The following is a 15343-nucleotide window of genomic DNA, read 5'->3' on the forward strand; positions in this document are numbered from 1 at the left end:
CTTTAATAGACAAAACACTGACCATTCCCCAAGCTCATAGTTTAGGTTTTAACAAAAGTAATTTAATCAATTAATGTTTGTTACTGCCATATATAAACTTAAAAGAAAGGAAAAATTATATACATATTTTTTCAGTAACAAATTGTGATAGAAAAGCTATAGTCTCCCAAAATAAAATTTGTCTTTCTTCTTTAGTAGTGTAGTGTTAGGTAGGCACATTCCTGTTTGATGGAAAAACTAATTTGAAGCCTTGTTAACATCTAAGTACTGTCATATGACATTTTTGCTGATCAAAGAAAAACAGAAAGCATATGTATAACTTACACATATATAAAGTATGTGTATGCAATAGGTTAGTAGTAGATTTTGGATACTTTAATCTAATTCCAATGGTAAAGTAGAAAGTTTTCTGTTTGGGTTTTTTTTTTTGTTTTGTTTTGTGTCTTTTTAAATTACAACATTTGAGACAGAGATGAATGAAAATTTTTATTTGTAAAAACTGTCATATTCAGAATCTTTATTTAAATTTTTTTCTTTGATGCTGACACATTTAGATGATATAATGATGATGATATACTGTGCTAGCTTTATCTTGTGGATAAATAAAGCAAAATGCCACAGGTGAGAGTATAGTAAATCACTTATTCAAAGACCATGTCTGGACTTGGTACATGTGAAGATAGAAACAAACTGATATCAAGTGTGTACATCTATGATACTGGGGTAATCCTGGATTTGTATTTGTTTCACATCCCCTTAGTATATTCATATTAGGATTTATAAGAAAGTGGGTATCTTCTGGAAAATAGTTAATTAAACACAATAAAGTACTGTATAGAAGTAAGTAAAGAAGGCAAAAGAATATTAAAATTTACTTATTCCTCAAAAAAAATCAGGTAAATTATATATCCCAACAATACTTGATGTATGCATTTACAAAATATACTGAAAATAAGTTGGCACATACGGGGTTTTAAAAATGTCACCCAAACAACTGATTTTAGTTAAATTATAAAGTCAAGTTTAAATATTGATGCAATTTACAGAGTCAGAGTCAATATTTAATTTATATTCACCATTAAAATACATATTTCCAAAGTTTTCTTTTTATTTTTAAGTATGTTTTATTGATTATGATGTTATAGTTGTCCCATTTTTTATCCTTTTTATTTCCCTCTGCCCTGAACCCCATCTCCCACCGGCATTCGCCCCACTTAGTTCATGTCTATGGGTCATTCATACAAGTTGTTTGGTTTCTCCATTTCCCATACTAATCTTAACCTCCTCTAGTTCATTTTGTACCAACCACTTATGCTTCTTATTCCCTGTACTTTTTGCCCCAATCTCCCTATTCCCCCTCCTCACTGATAACCCATCATGTGATCTCTATTTCTGTGAACCTATCCTCTTCTACCTATTTGCTTAGTTTGTTTTTGTTTTTAGGTTCAATTGTTGATAGTTGTGTTTGTTATCATTTTACTGTTCATAGTTTTCATCTTCTTCTTAGATAAGTCCCTTTAACATTTCATATAATGAACGCTTGGTGATGATGAACTCCTTTAACTTGGCCTTATCTGGAAAACACTTTATCTGCCTTTCCATTCTTAATGATAGATTTGATGGATAAAGTCATCTTGGATGTAGGTCCTTGCTCTCCATGACTTGGAATACTTCTTTCCAGCCCCTTCTTTCCTGCAAGATTTCTTTTGAGAAATCAGCACATGGTCTTATGGGAACTCCTTTGTAAGTAACTGTCTCCTTTTCTCTTGCTGCTTTTAAGATTCTCTCCTTATATTTAATCTTGGGTAACTTAATTATGATGTGCCTTGGTGTGTGCTTCCTTGGTTTGAACTTCTTTAAGACTCTCTGAGCTTCCTGGACTTCCTGGGAGTCTATTTCCTTTGCCCATTTGGGGAAGCTCTCCCTCATTATTTTTTTTCAAATAAGTTTTCAATTTCTTCTTCTTTCTCTTTTCCTTCTGGAACCCCTATGATTCAGATGTTGGAATGTTTAAATTTGTCCCAGGGGTTCCTCAGCCTCTCCTAACTTTTTTTGATTCCTATTTCTTCATTCTATTCTGGCTGAATGTTTCTTTCTTCCTTCTGCTCTAAACCATTGATTTGAGTCTCAGTTCCCTACCTTTACTTATTGGTTCCCTGTACATTTTTCTTTTTCATTTTGCATAGCCTTCACTTTTTCCTTCATTTTGTGACAATATTCAATCATTCTGTGAGCATTCTGATTACCAGTGTTTCAAACACTGCATCTGATAAGTTGGCTATCTCTTCATCACTTAGTTGTATTTTTGGAGATTTGATCTGTTCTTTCATTAGGGCAATATTTTTTTTTGTCTAGCTGTTATGTTGTAAGGGGCAGAGCCTTAGATATTTGCCAAGTCAGGACAACCCACATGGATGCTGCATTGTGTGAGGGAGGGGTCTGAAAGGAAACCATGCCACTTGCTTGGCTCTCAGCTGGCTTTCAGTCACTTTCCCAGCTACCCACAAGCAAATCTGGCCCTTTTGCCTCAGTGGAAGGAGGGGTTTGTGTATTTTCTAGGACCCTGTTATTTTCTCCAACTAGCTCTCCTGTGAGGCTGGGAGTCTGTCTTGCCACCACAATCCCCACAAGTTTTTAAGAGCAGAACTTTTGAGACTTTATTTCCCAGGGCTGGAACACCAAAAGTTTTGAAAATGAACACATATAGTCTAAAACTTTATGGGAAACAACAAAGGACGTCCTGAGAGGGAAGTTCATAACAATATAGGCCTACCTTAAAAAAAACATTTCAAACAAATAACCTAATCCTACATCTAGAAGAATTGGAGGAACAACAACAAACAAATCCCAGAGTGAATAGAAGGAAAGAAATAATCAAGATCAGACAGAAGTAAATGACAAAGAGACTAAAAGAACAATCCAAAGGATTAATAAATCTAGGAGCTGGCTCTTTGAAAAGAGCAACAAAACTGACAAGCCTTTAAGCAGACTTATCAAGAAAAAAAAAGAGAGAAGACCCAAATAAATAAAATCAGAAATAAAAGAGGAGAGATTACAACTGATACCACAGAAATACAAAGGACCATTGTGGTTTTAATTTGCATCTCTCTCATACACAGTGACCCTTCTGAGCCTCCTTTCATAAGTCTCTGGGCCCTCTGTAGGTCTCCCTTGGAGAAGTGACTGTTCAGGGCCTTTGCCCATTATTTAGTTGGGTTGTTTGTCTTCCTGGAATGGAGTCATGTGAGTTCTTTATATATTTTAGAGATCAAACCCTTGTCTGAGTGTAGGGTAAGAGGAGGCTTCCTCACCCAGGTGTCTGTGTAGCTAAGGGAAGCAATGTTCCCATAGACTTGGAGTGGCCTGATAACTAGTGTTCTCATAGCCTTGAGACCATGTCTGATAAACTAAACTGTTCCCACATGAAGTGGGCTTGAATGTGCAGACTTATGTATGTTATTTAATGTTCTGGCAGCTTTATGGCTTTGTTCCCCTCTGGTACTTAAATAGGTAGAGACTCCCTGCTGGGGGTGATGATGAGAGACACACAAGGGGACAGGTGCCGCACTGGGTGCCATGTGGGGGAGCAAGGAACATGACATGAGACATGCAGATAGACATGCAGTTTACAGCATGCATGGCTCACCCACCAGTGAATAAAGGCATGCCAGACATCCCAACAGCTCTGTGAATATTTTTCTGTCTGCATGAATACCATGAACCTGCCTCGCCTTGAAGGGTGGCAACACATTGAGGTATCATTTGCAAATATTTTTCCATACAGTTGATTTCCTTTAATTTTGCTGATGTTTTCTTTAGCCATTCAGAAGCTTTTTATTTTGATGAAGTGTTATTTGTTTATTCTTCCATTTTTATGAATTAAAGTGTGAAATAATAAAATAAATTATTCCAATAACATAAATAGAAAAAGAAAACAAAAATATGTTTGAAGCTGAATAGTGTAGCATCTTAATGTGTTTATGGATGGAAGGGTGGAGAAATATAAAATAGATATAATGTGAAGGTTTAAACCAAAAAGAAATATTTGCAGAAGAGAAAATCTATGTGTAATATTTTCCCTAACATTAAGCAATTGATATGTTTTATTTTCAAAATGCTACTTCAATGGTTTATGTAAAAAAAATAAAGGTACAATTCTTGTTAAGTCATCTATTTGCATCTTATTAGATTATAATTTATGAAATAAAAATAGAATTTTATAAAATAATTATTATAGATGTAAACCTCTAGAAGTTCATTTGCCTTAATTAAAATGACTTCCCTAACTATAATGAGATTTTTTATACCTTAATTATTTTTCAGTCATCTGCAAATATTTATTGAGCAACTGTATCACATCAGTAAACAAAGTAAACACATAGCCCCTCCATTATGAACCCTTACATGCTAACTGGGAAAGTAGAATGAGAATATTATTTAAAAACTTACATTATATAAGATTGCAGAAGTTGATAAAGGTCTGAGAAAAATACAACAGACTTTGGGGGAAGGGAGTGTTAAAAAGGATGATGATAAATAGTTACAATTTTAAATATCACATATTCATCATTGTATCTCATTTCACTATGGCTAATTACATGTAATGCATCTATTTGTAAGTTGGAGTTATGGTCTAATTTGCATCGGTTATCACCATCTATGAATCCCATTATGTGAATTATTTATCCTCTTTTTAATTCTTTTCTTATTATTATGCTGCTCTTCTTACATACTTTCTGGGAGCTCTTTAAATATAGAGAGACCCATATTATTCATGATGCTGTCTTTTGTTCTGAGAGATATATTTAATTATTTTAAAGATTTAACCATCTATGTTGTTATTAATAATATTTAAAAACAAAGAAGAGCTATTGGAACTTTTTTCCCCAAATACTTTTCAGTATCTATTAAGATAATCGTATTTTATTTTTCTAAGATATTTAAATGACAGCCTGTATTGGTAGCTTTCTTAGTACAGAAGCACCCTTGCAGCCTTAAAGAAAGCCTAATTAGTCTTTATGTCTAATTCTTTTGATATTCTGATAAGGTGTCTGTTAATAATATGTTTAGGGTGTTTACTACAATATTCATGAAATAATTTGGTTTTAGAATTCTGTTTTTGATTAATAAAATTTATTAAGTTTCTGATGTTTTCAGTTGCAAATATTTAAAGATCACCGACATCATTCTTCTAAAAAAATTTAGGTGGAATTACCTAGTAATTTTTTTTTTGGCAGGGAGATGTAGAAACTCTGACAGTTTTCTTAATTCCAGCAAAAGAAATAACTTTAACTTTTCTCTCTCCTATGTAATTTTGAAAGTTTACTTTTTTAATAAAGTATACAATTAATATAACCAATATTATATATTAATAAAACATAAAAGTATTACATAGAATTGATCAAAATGTGTTTCTAATTTTCTTTTTGTGAGATTACTTCTACTATACCATTTTTTAAATTACTGAGCATTCATTCTGTAACATACAGAAAGGAATTAAGCAAGTATCATACACACCAATTACTACAGTAGTGTTCACAGAAGACATCTGATAAATACAAGGTCGGTAGAAGGTTTGTAGATCCTCCATTTATCAAAGGCATCGCAAAAAGGGTCAAACTTTTGCTGTACAATACATTTTGAATTTATTCCAAGTGAGTGCAGTGTGTAGCAAAGGATTATCAAATTACAACCAATTCATCCAATCTATTTGTCATTATTTTAAAATTAGATGAGAACCAACATATATACTTAGTATCCAAACCAAATTATTTTAAATGAATAAATTATGGCTTAATATTTCTATCCCTTTCAGAGTTAAGTAATTTATATATATATTTTTAATTTTCCCAAGTCTTTTTTTAAATTGATTTTTTTTTTAAGATTTTATTTATTTATTTTCAGAGTGGGAAGGGAAGGAGATAGAGAGAGAGAAACATCAATGTGTGGTTGCTGGGGGTTATGGCCTGCAACCCAGGCATGTACCCTGGCTGGGAATTGAACCTGCGACACTTTGGTTTGCAGCCCGCGCTCAATCCACTGAGCTACGCCAGCCAGGGCAGTAATTTATATTTTTTATAAAATTTTAGGAACTTATTTTTACCTTGATATAATTGGTCATCAAAGTTAATACATATTGCTCTCATGAATTACTATAGTTATATACATTTATTAATATAGAAAATATCACAGTAGTTTCAACACTTTCATAAAGATTATTTAACAATAAATACTTTAATATCTTAGATATAACAGTCATAGCATGCAATGTCCAATAACCTCAAGTTTTCTGATCCTCTGGATAAAAGAATATAATTTTGAATTACTTGAAATAACTTGCTTTGTAAAAAAGAGTTTATTCAATTCCTATAACAGTATTATAAGGCAGGTAATGTTACTTCACAAATGAGATAACTAATGACAAAAAGGAAGACAATACTAGCATAAGGTGGCAAAGAAGTAATTAACAGAACATAAATTTTCCTTTATGTGATGACAAATCTGATGCTTTCAACATCAATATGCATCTTTTTTAATTAAAAAACATTTTATTGTTGTTCCATATTTGTCTCCATTTTCTCCCTACCACTCTCCCCAACCCAGCCACCATCACCTCCCACCCCTGATCCCACCCACCCCCTTGTTTTTGTCCATGTGTGCTTTATAGATGATCCTGAAAACCCTTCTGCCTTTCCTCCCCATTATTCCCTCCCACCTGCCCTCGGGGTACTGTCGGTTTGTTCTTAATTTCAATGTCTCTGTTTATATTACGCTTGCTTGTCTGTTTTGTTGATTAAGTTTTACTTAAAGGTGAGATTATATGGTATTTGTCTTTTACACCCCAATATTCATACCAGCACTATTTATAATAGGCAAGTGTTGTAAGCAGCCTAAGTGTCCATCAGTAAATGAGTGGATCAAAAAACTATGGTACATCTATGTAATGGAATACTATGCAGCAGAAAGAAAGAAGGAGCTTCTATCAATATGCATCTTAGAGACATTCCAAAATAGATACGCAAATTCTACTAAGCTATACGAGACTCTATTGGAGATCTCTATTTAAGAGAATCTTGATTCTTCCATATACCAATTTATTTAATCTACCAATTTTTTCCAACTAATAAATATTAGGACATTTAACAAAACTTATGTTTATAAATGTACACAGCAGTTTTTAATTTCTAATGTCAACTTGATGTACTAGGCATCTAATAACTAGGCATTGTTTCTTGGAAGCTCTACCAGACATTAAACAACCTTACTCTAAAAGATGTTTAATCTCAAGACAAAATAACACATTAGCTTTTAAAATTATTATAAAATATAATATATTAAAAATAATGAATTAAACAGGCATGTGATTCATACAAATATTATTTCCAAATTACTTTTATGTAAATTCACCTGTCATAAACTTAGAGTAAAATGTAAAATTGCTATTTATATTTTGAATAAATCAATGAACTAAATGTTTCTGATGATAATGCATTTTTGTATGTTTCTTTTAAAAATATTGAAGTCCACTTCCAGAAAATGCACATAAGTGTGATTACTTTGAAATCCAATAAATTTTCATAAATTGAATAAACCCAAGATAAAGAGAATCTTGATAGAAGACATTATTAGAACAAGAGTAATCCTATCGTCTCTGATTCTTTCTATCATTAACCTTCAACACTATAAAGACTTAAAAAAGTATAGAGTAGTTTTACATGATCTTATAAAAAGGAGACATTGTCTTTTGTGACTGAGTCTTTTATTCAGTATTAAATTTATGATATTTGTCCATTGTTATTCAATGTAGTCAAAAACACACACACCACTGGCACCAAACACTGTTGATGCCACAGATTTTGTGGGGTGGGGTAAGGGAGATGAAAAAGCAGAAAAGTAGTAGAGTGCCTGCATTACCCTTAATTCTTGACTATTTCATGGCATTGGTTGGACAGAGTTGATATATATGCACCATGGCCAAGGTTCTAGCTGAGGTGAGGCAGGGAATATTCCAGGAATGATAGTAACCCCACATTGACTGGAATATTTATTTCTAAATTATTGGTTTAATAAGGCCTTCAGCAACATCTAGTTTCTCTGAGTAACAAGAAATATATCTCTGGACTCTTGCTTAGAAACAGCATTAATATAGGCCCATGAGTAGTAAATGAAAAGTCCACATCCTTCCCAACATTTGGTATTTTCTGCTTTTTTCATTGTTTATTTGGATGACTTTTCAGTCATACAAATTTATTTGCAGTCTTTGAATTATGATTCTAAATAAAGTAGATCATACATTTTTGTATATTTATTGGCCATTTCAATATTCTCTTTTCTGGAATGTTCAATCTTTCATTTTTTCCAATTCTCTATTATTTTTATCTTTTATTGATTTTTAGGATTTTTAACACTATATATATTGGTTAGGAGTCCTTTGTTGAATTACCTAGTGCAAATATCATTGAATTCTGAGGTTTTCCATTGTGTTTTCTTGATGGCTTATTTTGAATAACATTTTAATGTATAACTTTATAGATGTTATATATGTATGTATTATAATTGAAGTTGTATGAAACATAAATTAGATAAATGCATTATTTATTGTTAGTCTTAGATGAGAAATATTTGTCCATTCCAAATAATAGTTATTCTATTTTTTCCTAAATGTTTATATTTTATGTTTAATTCTATATTATATAAGAATACATTTTTCTTTTCTTAGTATGACTCTGTGTGTGTATGGTGGAGAGTAATTTCTAAAATTCTTATTTTTTATAAGGGTGGCCAAATTACCTGTAATGATTATTTCAAAAGACTATGTAAATTTAGCCTTCAAATATTTGAGGGAGCTAGCCCATATTTAAAACATTTTTCCCTATGCTATGCTCATCACAAAGTTATCTCACACATTAATCACTGGATATGGATGAAAAAGTAGGATTTCTTTCTGACTCGCCTTTAAACTGAAAGTAAAGGCCCTTGGACCTCCAGCTGATTATGCAGATAATATCCTCTGGACTCTTGCACTTTGAACAGCTCCCACATTGTATTTTATAGTCAGGGTGTCTAACCTGCAGCCCATGGGCTGCATGCCACCCAGGATGGCTATGAATGTGGCCCAACACAAAATTGTAAATTCACTTAAAACATTATGAGATCTTTTTGTTTTCATTAGTGTTTGTGTATTTACTGTGTGGTCCATGACAACTCTTCTTCTTCTAGTGTGACCCCGGAGATGCCAAAATGTTAGACACTCCTGTTAATCTTCCTTTGCTTTGCAAGGTTGTCAAAATTATGTTTGAAGGTATCTGTATCTACAAATGCTGTCAGAACAAAAATTGTTCCCTGTGCTCTGCTCTCCTCTTTATTTGTTTAAATGTTTTCTTAATTATGTTAAGAATATTATAGAAATGTATTATAATATGGTATTTTTATTTTTCCCATTTGAAATGACAGAGTTGGTTCAGAGTCCAGCCAAAGTTCAGAAAAAGAAGTTACTCTGCACACTCCTTTTGTCTGGTTTACTTAGCACAGTATCTTTCCACCTTAGGTTTTGATAAATACCTATTATATAAATCCAAGAATGTTTCTACCCTTTTTTTCTGGATTGTATTATAGAAAAAGAATTCACTATATTTCATTATCATGTGTGTATGTGTATAAAAGGACCTTTTGTTAAAATAGCCGTGGCTTGGTTGTTGGTATAATTATATGTTGCTACAGTAGTTATTGCATATTTAGCTTGCTTATATGAAATCATTATTAATAAAAATAAACCACTCAGGCTTTATTAAAATTCAGTAGTGTGATATGAATTAATAGGAAAGAAGAGTTATATTTTTCAAGCAGTTTCTCAATTTCTATTAGAAATATAATTTTATATAATAAGGGAAGATGCAATATATTAAACAGGAGAAAGATAATCTGGGTTTAGTAGCACTTAAGCAATTAAAAGAAAATTTTCTTTTTATATTAAATGCTGACAATAAATATAGCCTAATTTAGAAAAAATATGCATATGTATTCACATATAACTTTTTAAGGAACATATGCTAAAGTTGTATAATTATGTAAAAATATTATTTTTGAAGGCTTTCCCTTAATTATGTCTACAGCTGATAGAGATGAAGAAAATAAAAAAGGGAAATGAGAAGGCACACAAGTATGTTTAGTAACACTTGTAACAATATGCCTGTTAACAATTGAAAGGTCAAATAATTTAAGTAAAAATTTCATTCTACCACCCAGTAAATGTCTTTTAATGCAACAGATTTTTTCTTTTCTTTTTTTTTTTTTGGAAAAGAAAGAATTTATATTTTGGGATTAACTCTATTGTGGACACACGATTTAAAGTTGAAGCTCCGGTGAAACTTCCATGTATTCTCATTATGCAAATAAATAAGTTAAATAACATAATAAAATTCTGATGTATTTGAATGTGTTTTGAAAACTTTATTATTTTATTTGAAATATGGATAGGGTGAGAAACTGTGCTTCAATAAAACTAATTAGAGTGGATTATTTAGGTTTTAACCCAGATTAATGACAAAGTTCACAAGTAACGTTTATGTCAAAACATTACTATCATCCTTGCTGGTGTGACTCGGTTGAATGCTGTCCCATATACTGAAAGGTCGACAATTTGATTCCAGGTCAGGGTACCTACCTAAGTTGCAGGTTCAATCCCCTATCAGGGCTTGTGCAAGAGATCATGTTTCTTTCTCACATCGATATTTGTCTCTAACTTTCTCTTCCTTCCTTCCCTTCTTTCTAGTATCAATAAGCAGGTCCTCAGGTGAGAATTAAAAAAATCAAAAACAAAACAAAACAAAAATTACTTCACTATGATAATATACAAGCCAACTAATCATTTCAAAACAAAAGAAAAAAGTTGTTGATTGAATAATATAAATTACTTTTTAATTACTAAATTTGCTTGCTATGTTAAGTAGGCCTTTCCTTTATTGTTCAATGAAAAATACTCCATATTTGAACCAATTTCTGTGACCATTCATAAAATAAACTAAATAATATTTTGTTTGTTGTCATTTTATTTACCTTTCAATAAATAAAATGAGAACCCAGGTAAAAATATAAAGCCCTGAAAGCAAATCAAATGAGGTATAAACTAATACTGAAAAGGGTAGGATCCCCTCTTGGCCTGCCCCTAGAACATTTTTAATAAGGGATTTTAAATAATAATAAGGTATATCTTTATATCTACTAAGTAACAAAAACAGAGTAACCACTCTATTACATGTGTTCACCCTTGGTATTTAGTCATAATAGTAACAGGCAGGGTAAATTTGTCAAATTGCTTTTAAAAGCAAAACAATTATTAAAATAAAAGGATATTTGCACCCAAAATACACTCTGTTATAGACTTTCCTTGATAAATTTGATATTAACATATCTCCAGAACCTTTTTAAATGTTCTGTTGACATTCAATAGGAGAAATTTTGAAGTGCTCAGTCCTTGTGACTGATGATTGCGGAAAGCATTTTCATTTCAATTTAAGTTTATTCCCCAGAAGTAAGAGAGTATGAACTCTTTCTTTCTAAATAGGTATGAATCCTCCAGCACCTGAAGTAATAGAATCTTAATTGAGGTATGCTATATTATAAGCTGTCAAATTATTATAAAAATGTATTGTTATTCAACTACACAAAGCATACATTTTTATCATCCTCTAGGATTGTGGTCATTTACATTTCACACCTGAAAGTTATTTATACTTAAAAGCACTCTGTGATTAGAAATGATATGCTATTAGAGAACCCTGTTCATGACACTAGAGATAGTTAAGTCTTCCTTAACATCGCTATAAACCTAAGCAATGAGATAACTGTTTCATATGAACCTACTTTTTATTGAAAAATCAATATTTACTTATAATGTACTTTGGGTCTTTCTATTTAAATTTCCTAAGTATGATTTACTAGGGGTCTTAAATATATCATGCTTATTACCTGTCACAAGTATTTGTCACTGTTTTTTTTTTAAATGTGCTCAGATTTTTATACTGTGAAGTTTACGTATCCAGAAGTAAACTGACCATTGCTGCCATCTAAAATGTCACCCCAAATGTTTGGAAAAAGGTAGAGGAAAATATCCCAGGTTTCAAGCCTTCCAAATTATACATAACAGTTAAATATAAATTTTAGTATAAAATTTCCACCATTTCTTTAGTCATTATTCTTAAACATGTTCTGTTATGATAGTGCTTTTTAAATGTAGTCAGAAATGTCTTCGTGTACTCACTGATAGCAATGACCCATACACCATAACTTGAAAGACTAAAAGGAAAAAAGATCTTACGAATCCACTTTTGAGGAGTAAAAGTAGAAAAGAAGATGTTATAGAGATTTGCAGTCATCATTCCACAGAAAAATACAAAAAAGTATACAATGATCTTTTTAAGGAGTTTAAACAAAATTAACAATTTGCTCACTATTAATTGATCATGAGCACACATACTCTCATTTATCCATACACATACTCACACACACACATGCACACATCACTGTGGTAAGCATCAATTGCAATCATGCAGTGATCCTCTTAAAATTCATTTTGGGTACCTTTTTCACCTATGTGAAAGACTGAACTACAAGGTGTGAAAATGAAATTTTTTACTTTGTTTTTATTCCCATGCATTATTATTGACTTTGGATATCTGGTAGAGAGCCCTTCAACTTATTATGTGTACATATTTTTACTGTTTTTTAGGATGGTGTTTACAAAGTTTTATATTTCTTCACATTCTTAGAAATAATTTTGTATCACCATCCATCAATAATATATACATATTCACATAAATAAAACAATCAGCTTCTGGTTGGTTACTATTAGGTTTTCATGACATCAGATTCCCTTACAAATTAGGACAATTAAATGTAGGCTCTTACAAATGAAATACCCTGAGTGATATGTGATTTGAAATAAGGAACCAATTTCTAACAAAAATAACCTAGTGGAAAATCAAATAGCCATGTGCACATTTGTGAAACAAATATTAGAAAAGAGAATAATCAAATATTTTGGAGAGGGAAGCTCAATTCTACTTATGAATAAACAAGATGGCACTCACCAGCAAGGTGATAATACAGGCAGAGAGCAATCCAGAAATGTGTGCATGTACTCACTCAAATAGCAATGAACCATGCATTGTAACGTAAAAGACTGTACAAATATAGTTTTATGAGTCAATTTTTGTGGTATAAAAATAGTAAAATATGTACTATAGACCTGTAACCACGGGTCACTAACAAATCAGCACATAACTGTAGATGTTTTTGTAGAGTGGCTACTGGAATTGAACAAATAGTAGGGAAATATCCTTCATTGAGGAATTAATGTTATGAGCTGCAACACTTGAGGATAAATGGTTCAATGTTCTCCTCCACTTCTCTCACAAATCCATCATAATTCTTCAAAGAGCAATCACCTTTGTAAATTATGGAACATTGAATAATCACACTTTGAAGTAGAGGTTATATATGTACATTGCATGTACATAACTATTATAAAATATATGTATTATAATGTGCATATTATTATATAGAAATAGGCTAGTAGACATATGCTTAAGTGTGCTTCCTTTTGAAGTGGTATATTCTTAGATTCAGGTTTGAAATGAGATTTAACTCCTTAGGGAACAATAACCTGAGGCACAGTTCTACTCCAGAATATGAAGCCAAATTGATAGCCAATAGAAAATTATCAGTGCTCAGATTTAATAGATAAGTGCAAACAGTTTCAAAGATAGTTGTAGAAATTCACATTCTTACTAGCATTGAATAAAATTTCCCTTAATTCCACACCTCACAAAAACTTTGTATTGTCAATTAAATAACAGTGTTAAACATGCTGTAGGTATGCAGTCTGATCACATTTCAGTTTTAAAGTGCATTTATCTGATTATAAATAATTACATCTTTTCAAACAACTTGCTAAAATTTGTAAATTAAAATCTCATTGAATGTATAGATGAATATGGAGGTTATATTTTAAAATATCTGATCTATAAATGTGATATAGCCTTCCATGATTTGTGTCTTTTGTAATTTATTTATTTTATGAATTTCTGAGAGTAATTGAACATATATTTTAAATTTATTATTCCACATATATTTTATATATAATTATAAACTCTATTATTTATGCTATCACATCTTCTTCTTATTGTTTATAAATAGAAAACCACTGATTTTTTAATAATGGAAGATATTTTTTTTAAAAAAACACCTCTCAAACTTTCCACTCTTGATATAAATTAAATGCAAAACATCAGTATTTAAATTAACACATATTCAATTATATCAATCACAGCAGCTTCATACAGTAAGATACACACCAAGATATCATGGCCATGGCATTTCTTATTCTTATCTATGAATACAGTATTTGCATGAGCATATATATACTGTACTTTTCCTCCTGCACAAGTTAGTTATCCTTGCTTTTGTAAACTGTATATTATATGGTATTACAATACTACCGGTTAAAAATAGTACAGCAGTGCCGCATGAATAATCTGGATATGGGAAACAGCAAAGCTAGAACTCTGAGTGGGGTAGGCACTGAAATATCCAAAATGTGAAAAGGAAGAATATAAAAGATAAATCCCCTGGAATGGATTGGCCTTAGTAATAAAGTTGGTTGAGATTTAGCTGTATATATACATTGTACATCTACATGTAACCATGTACATGTATGCTAATACAAGAGCCATATGAGAGTTAGAAAACTTTTAAATCACTCAGCTAAGTTGGATGAATATCAGCAAATTCACAGTGACCTCAAGATACAGCCAAATTGTAATGGGCTCAAGAGCTGAATACCTCCTTCTAAAGGAAAACTCACTGTATATAAGTTCCTAAAATATTATGTATATAATAAACACTATGAGTAAAATAGATTATTTTATTAATTAATAAGGGAGCTATTTTATATTCAAACTCTTGTGCTGCTCCTGTTTTGCATGCTCAGAGGGAAAAATTCAAAGGTCAGTAATTCACGTGAAGAGTTTAAGGGGTCTTCAGTTTTGTTAGAGCTTCGGTTCAGCTGAGTATTTAAGATGTCAGCCTGATAAGTGAGGTATGTGAATATACCTGAGGATCTTTAGTGCCAAAAGATTGCAGTAAATCTTTTGCTGATGAGTCCTATAAACAGGTTAATTGGAGAGGATTGAGATGGAGGGGTTTGGGAATTCCAAATTATTTTCTTTCTGAAATGATGCTTAGGAAGTTTGTAATGCAAGGTTCATTCTCAGCAAGTGTCAAAGACCAGGGCTATAGATATGAAACTTCTTAAGGTCCCTGTATCATCACTGTTATGAGAGTT

Source organism: Phyllostomus discolor, chromosome 11 (genome assembly GCF_004126475.2).
Source record: "Phyllostomus discolor isolate MPI-MPIP mPhyDis1 chromosome 11, mPhyDis1.pri.v3, whole genome shotgun sequence".
NCBI lineage: Eukaryota > Metazoa > Chordata > Mammalia > Chiroptera > Phyllostomidae > Phyllostomus > Phyllostomus discolor.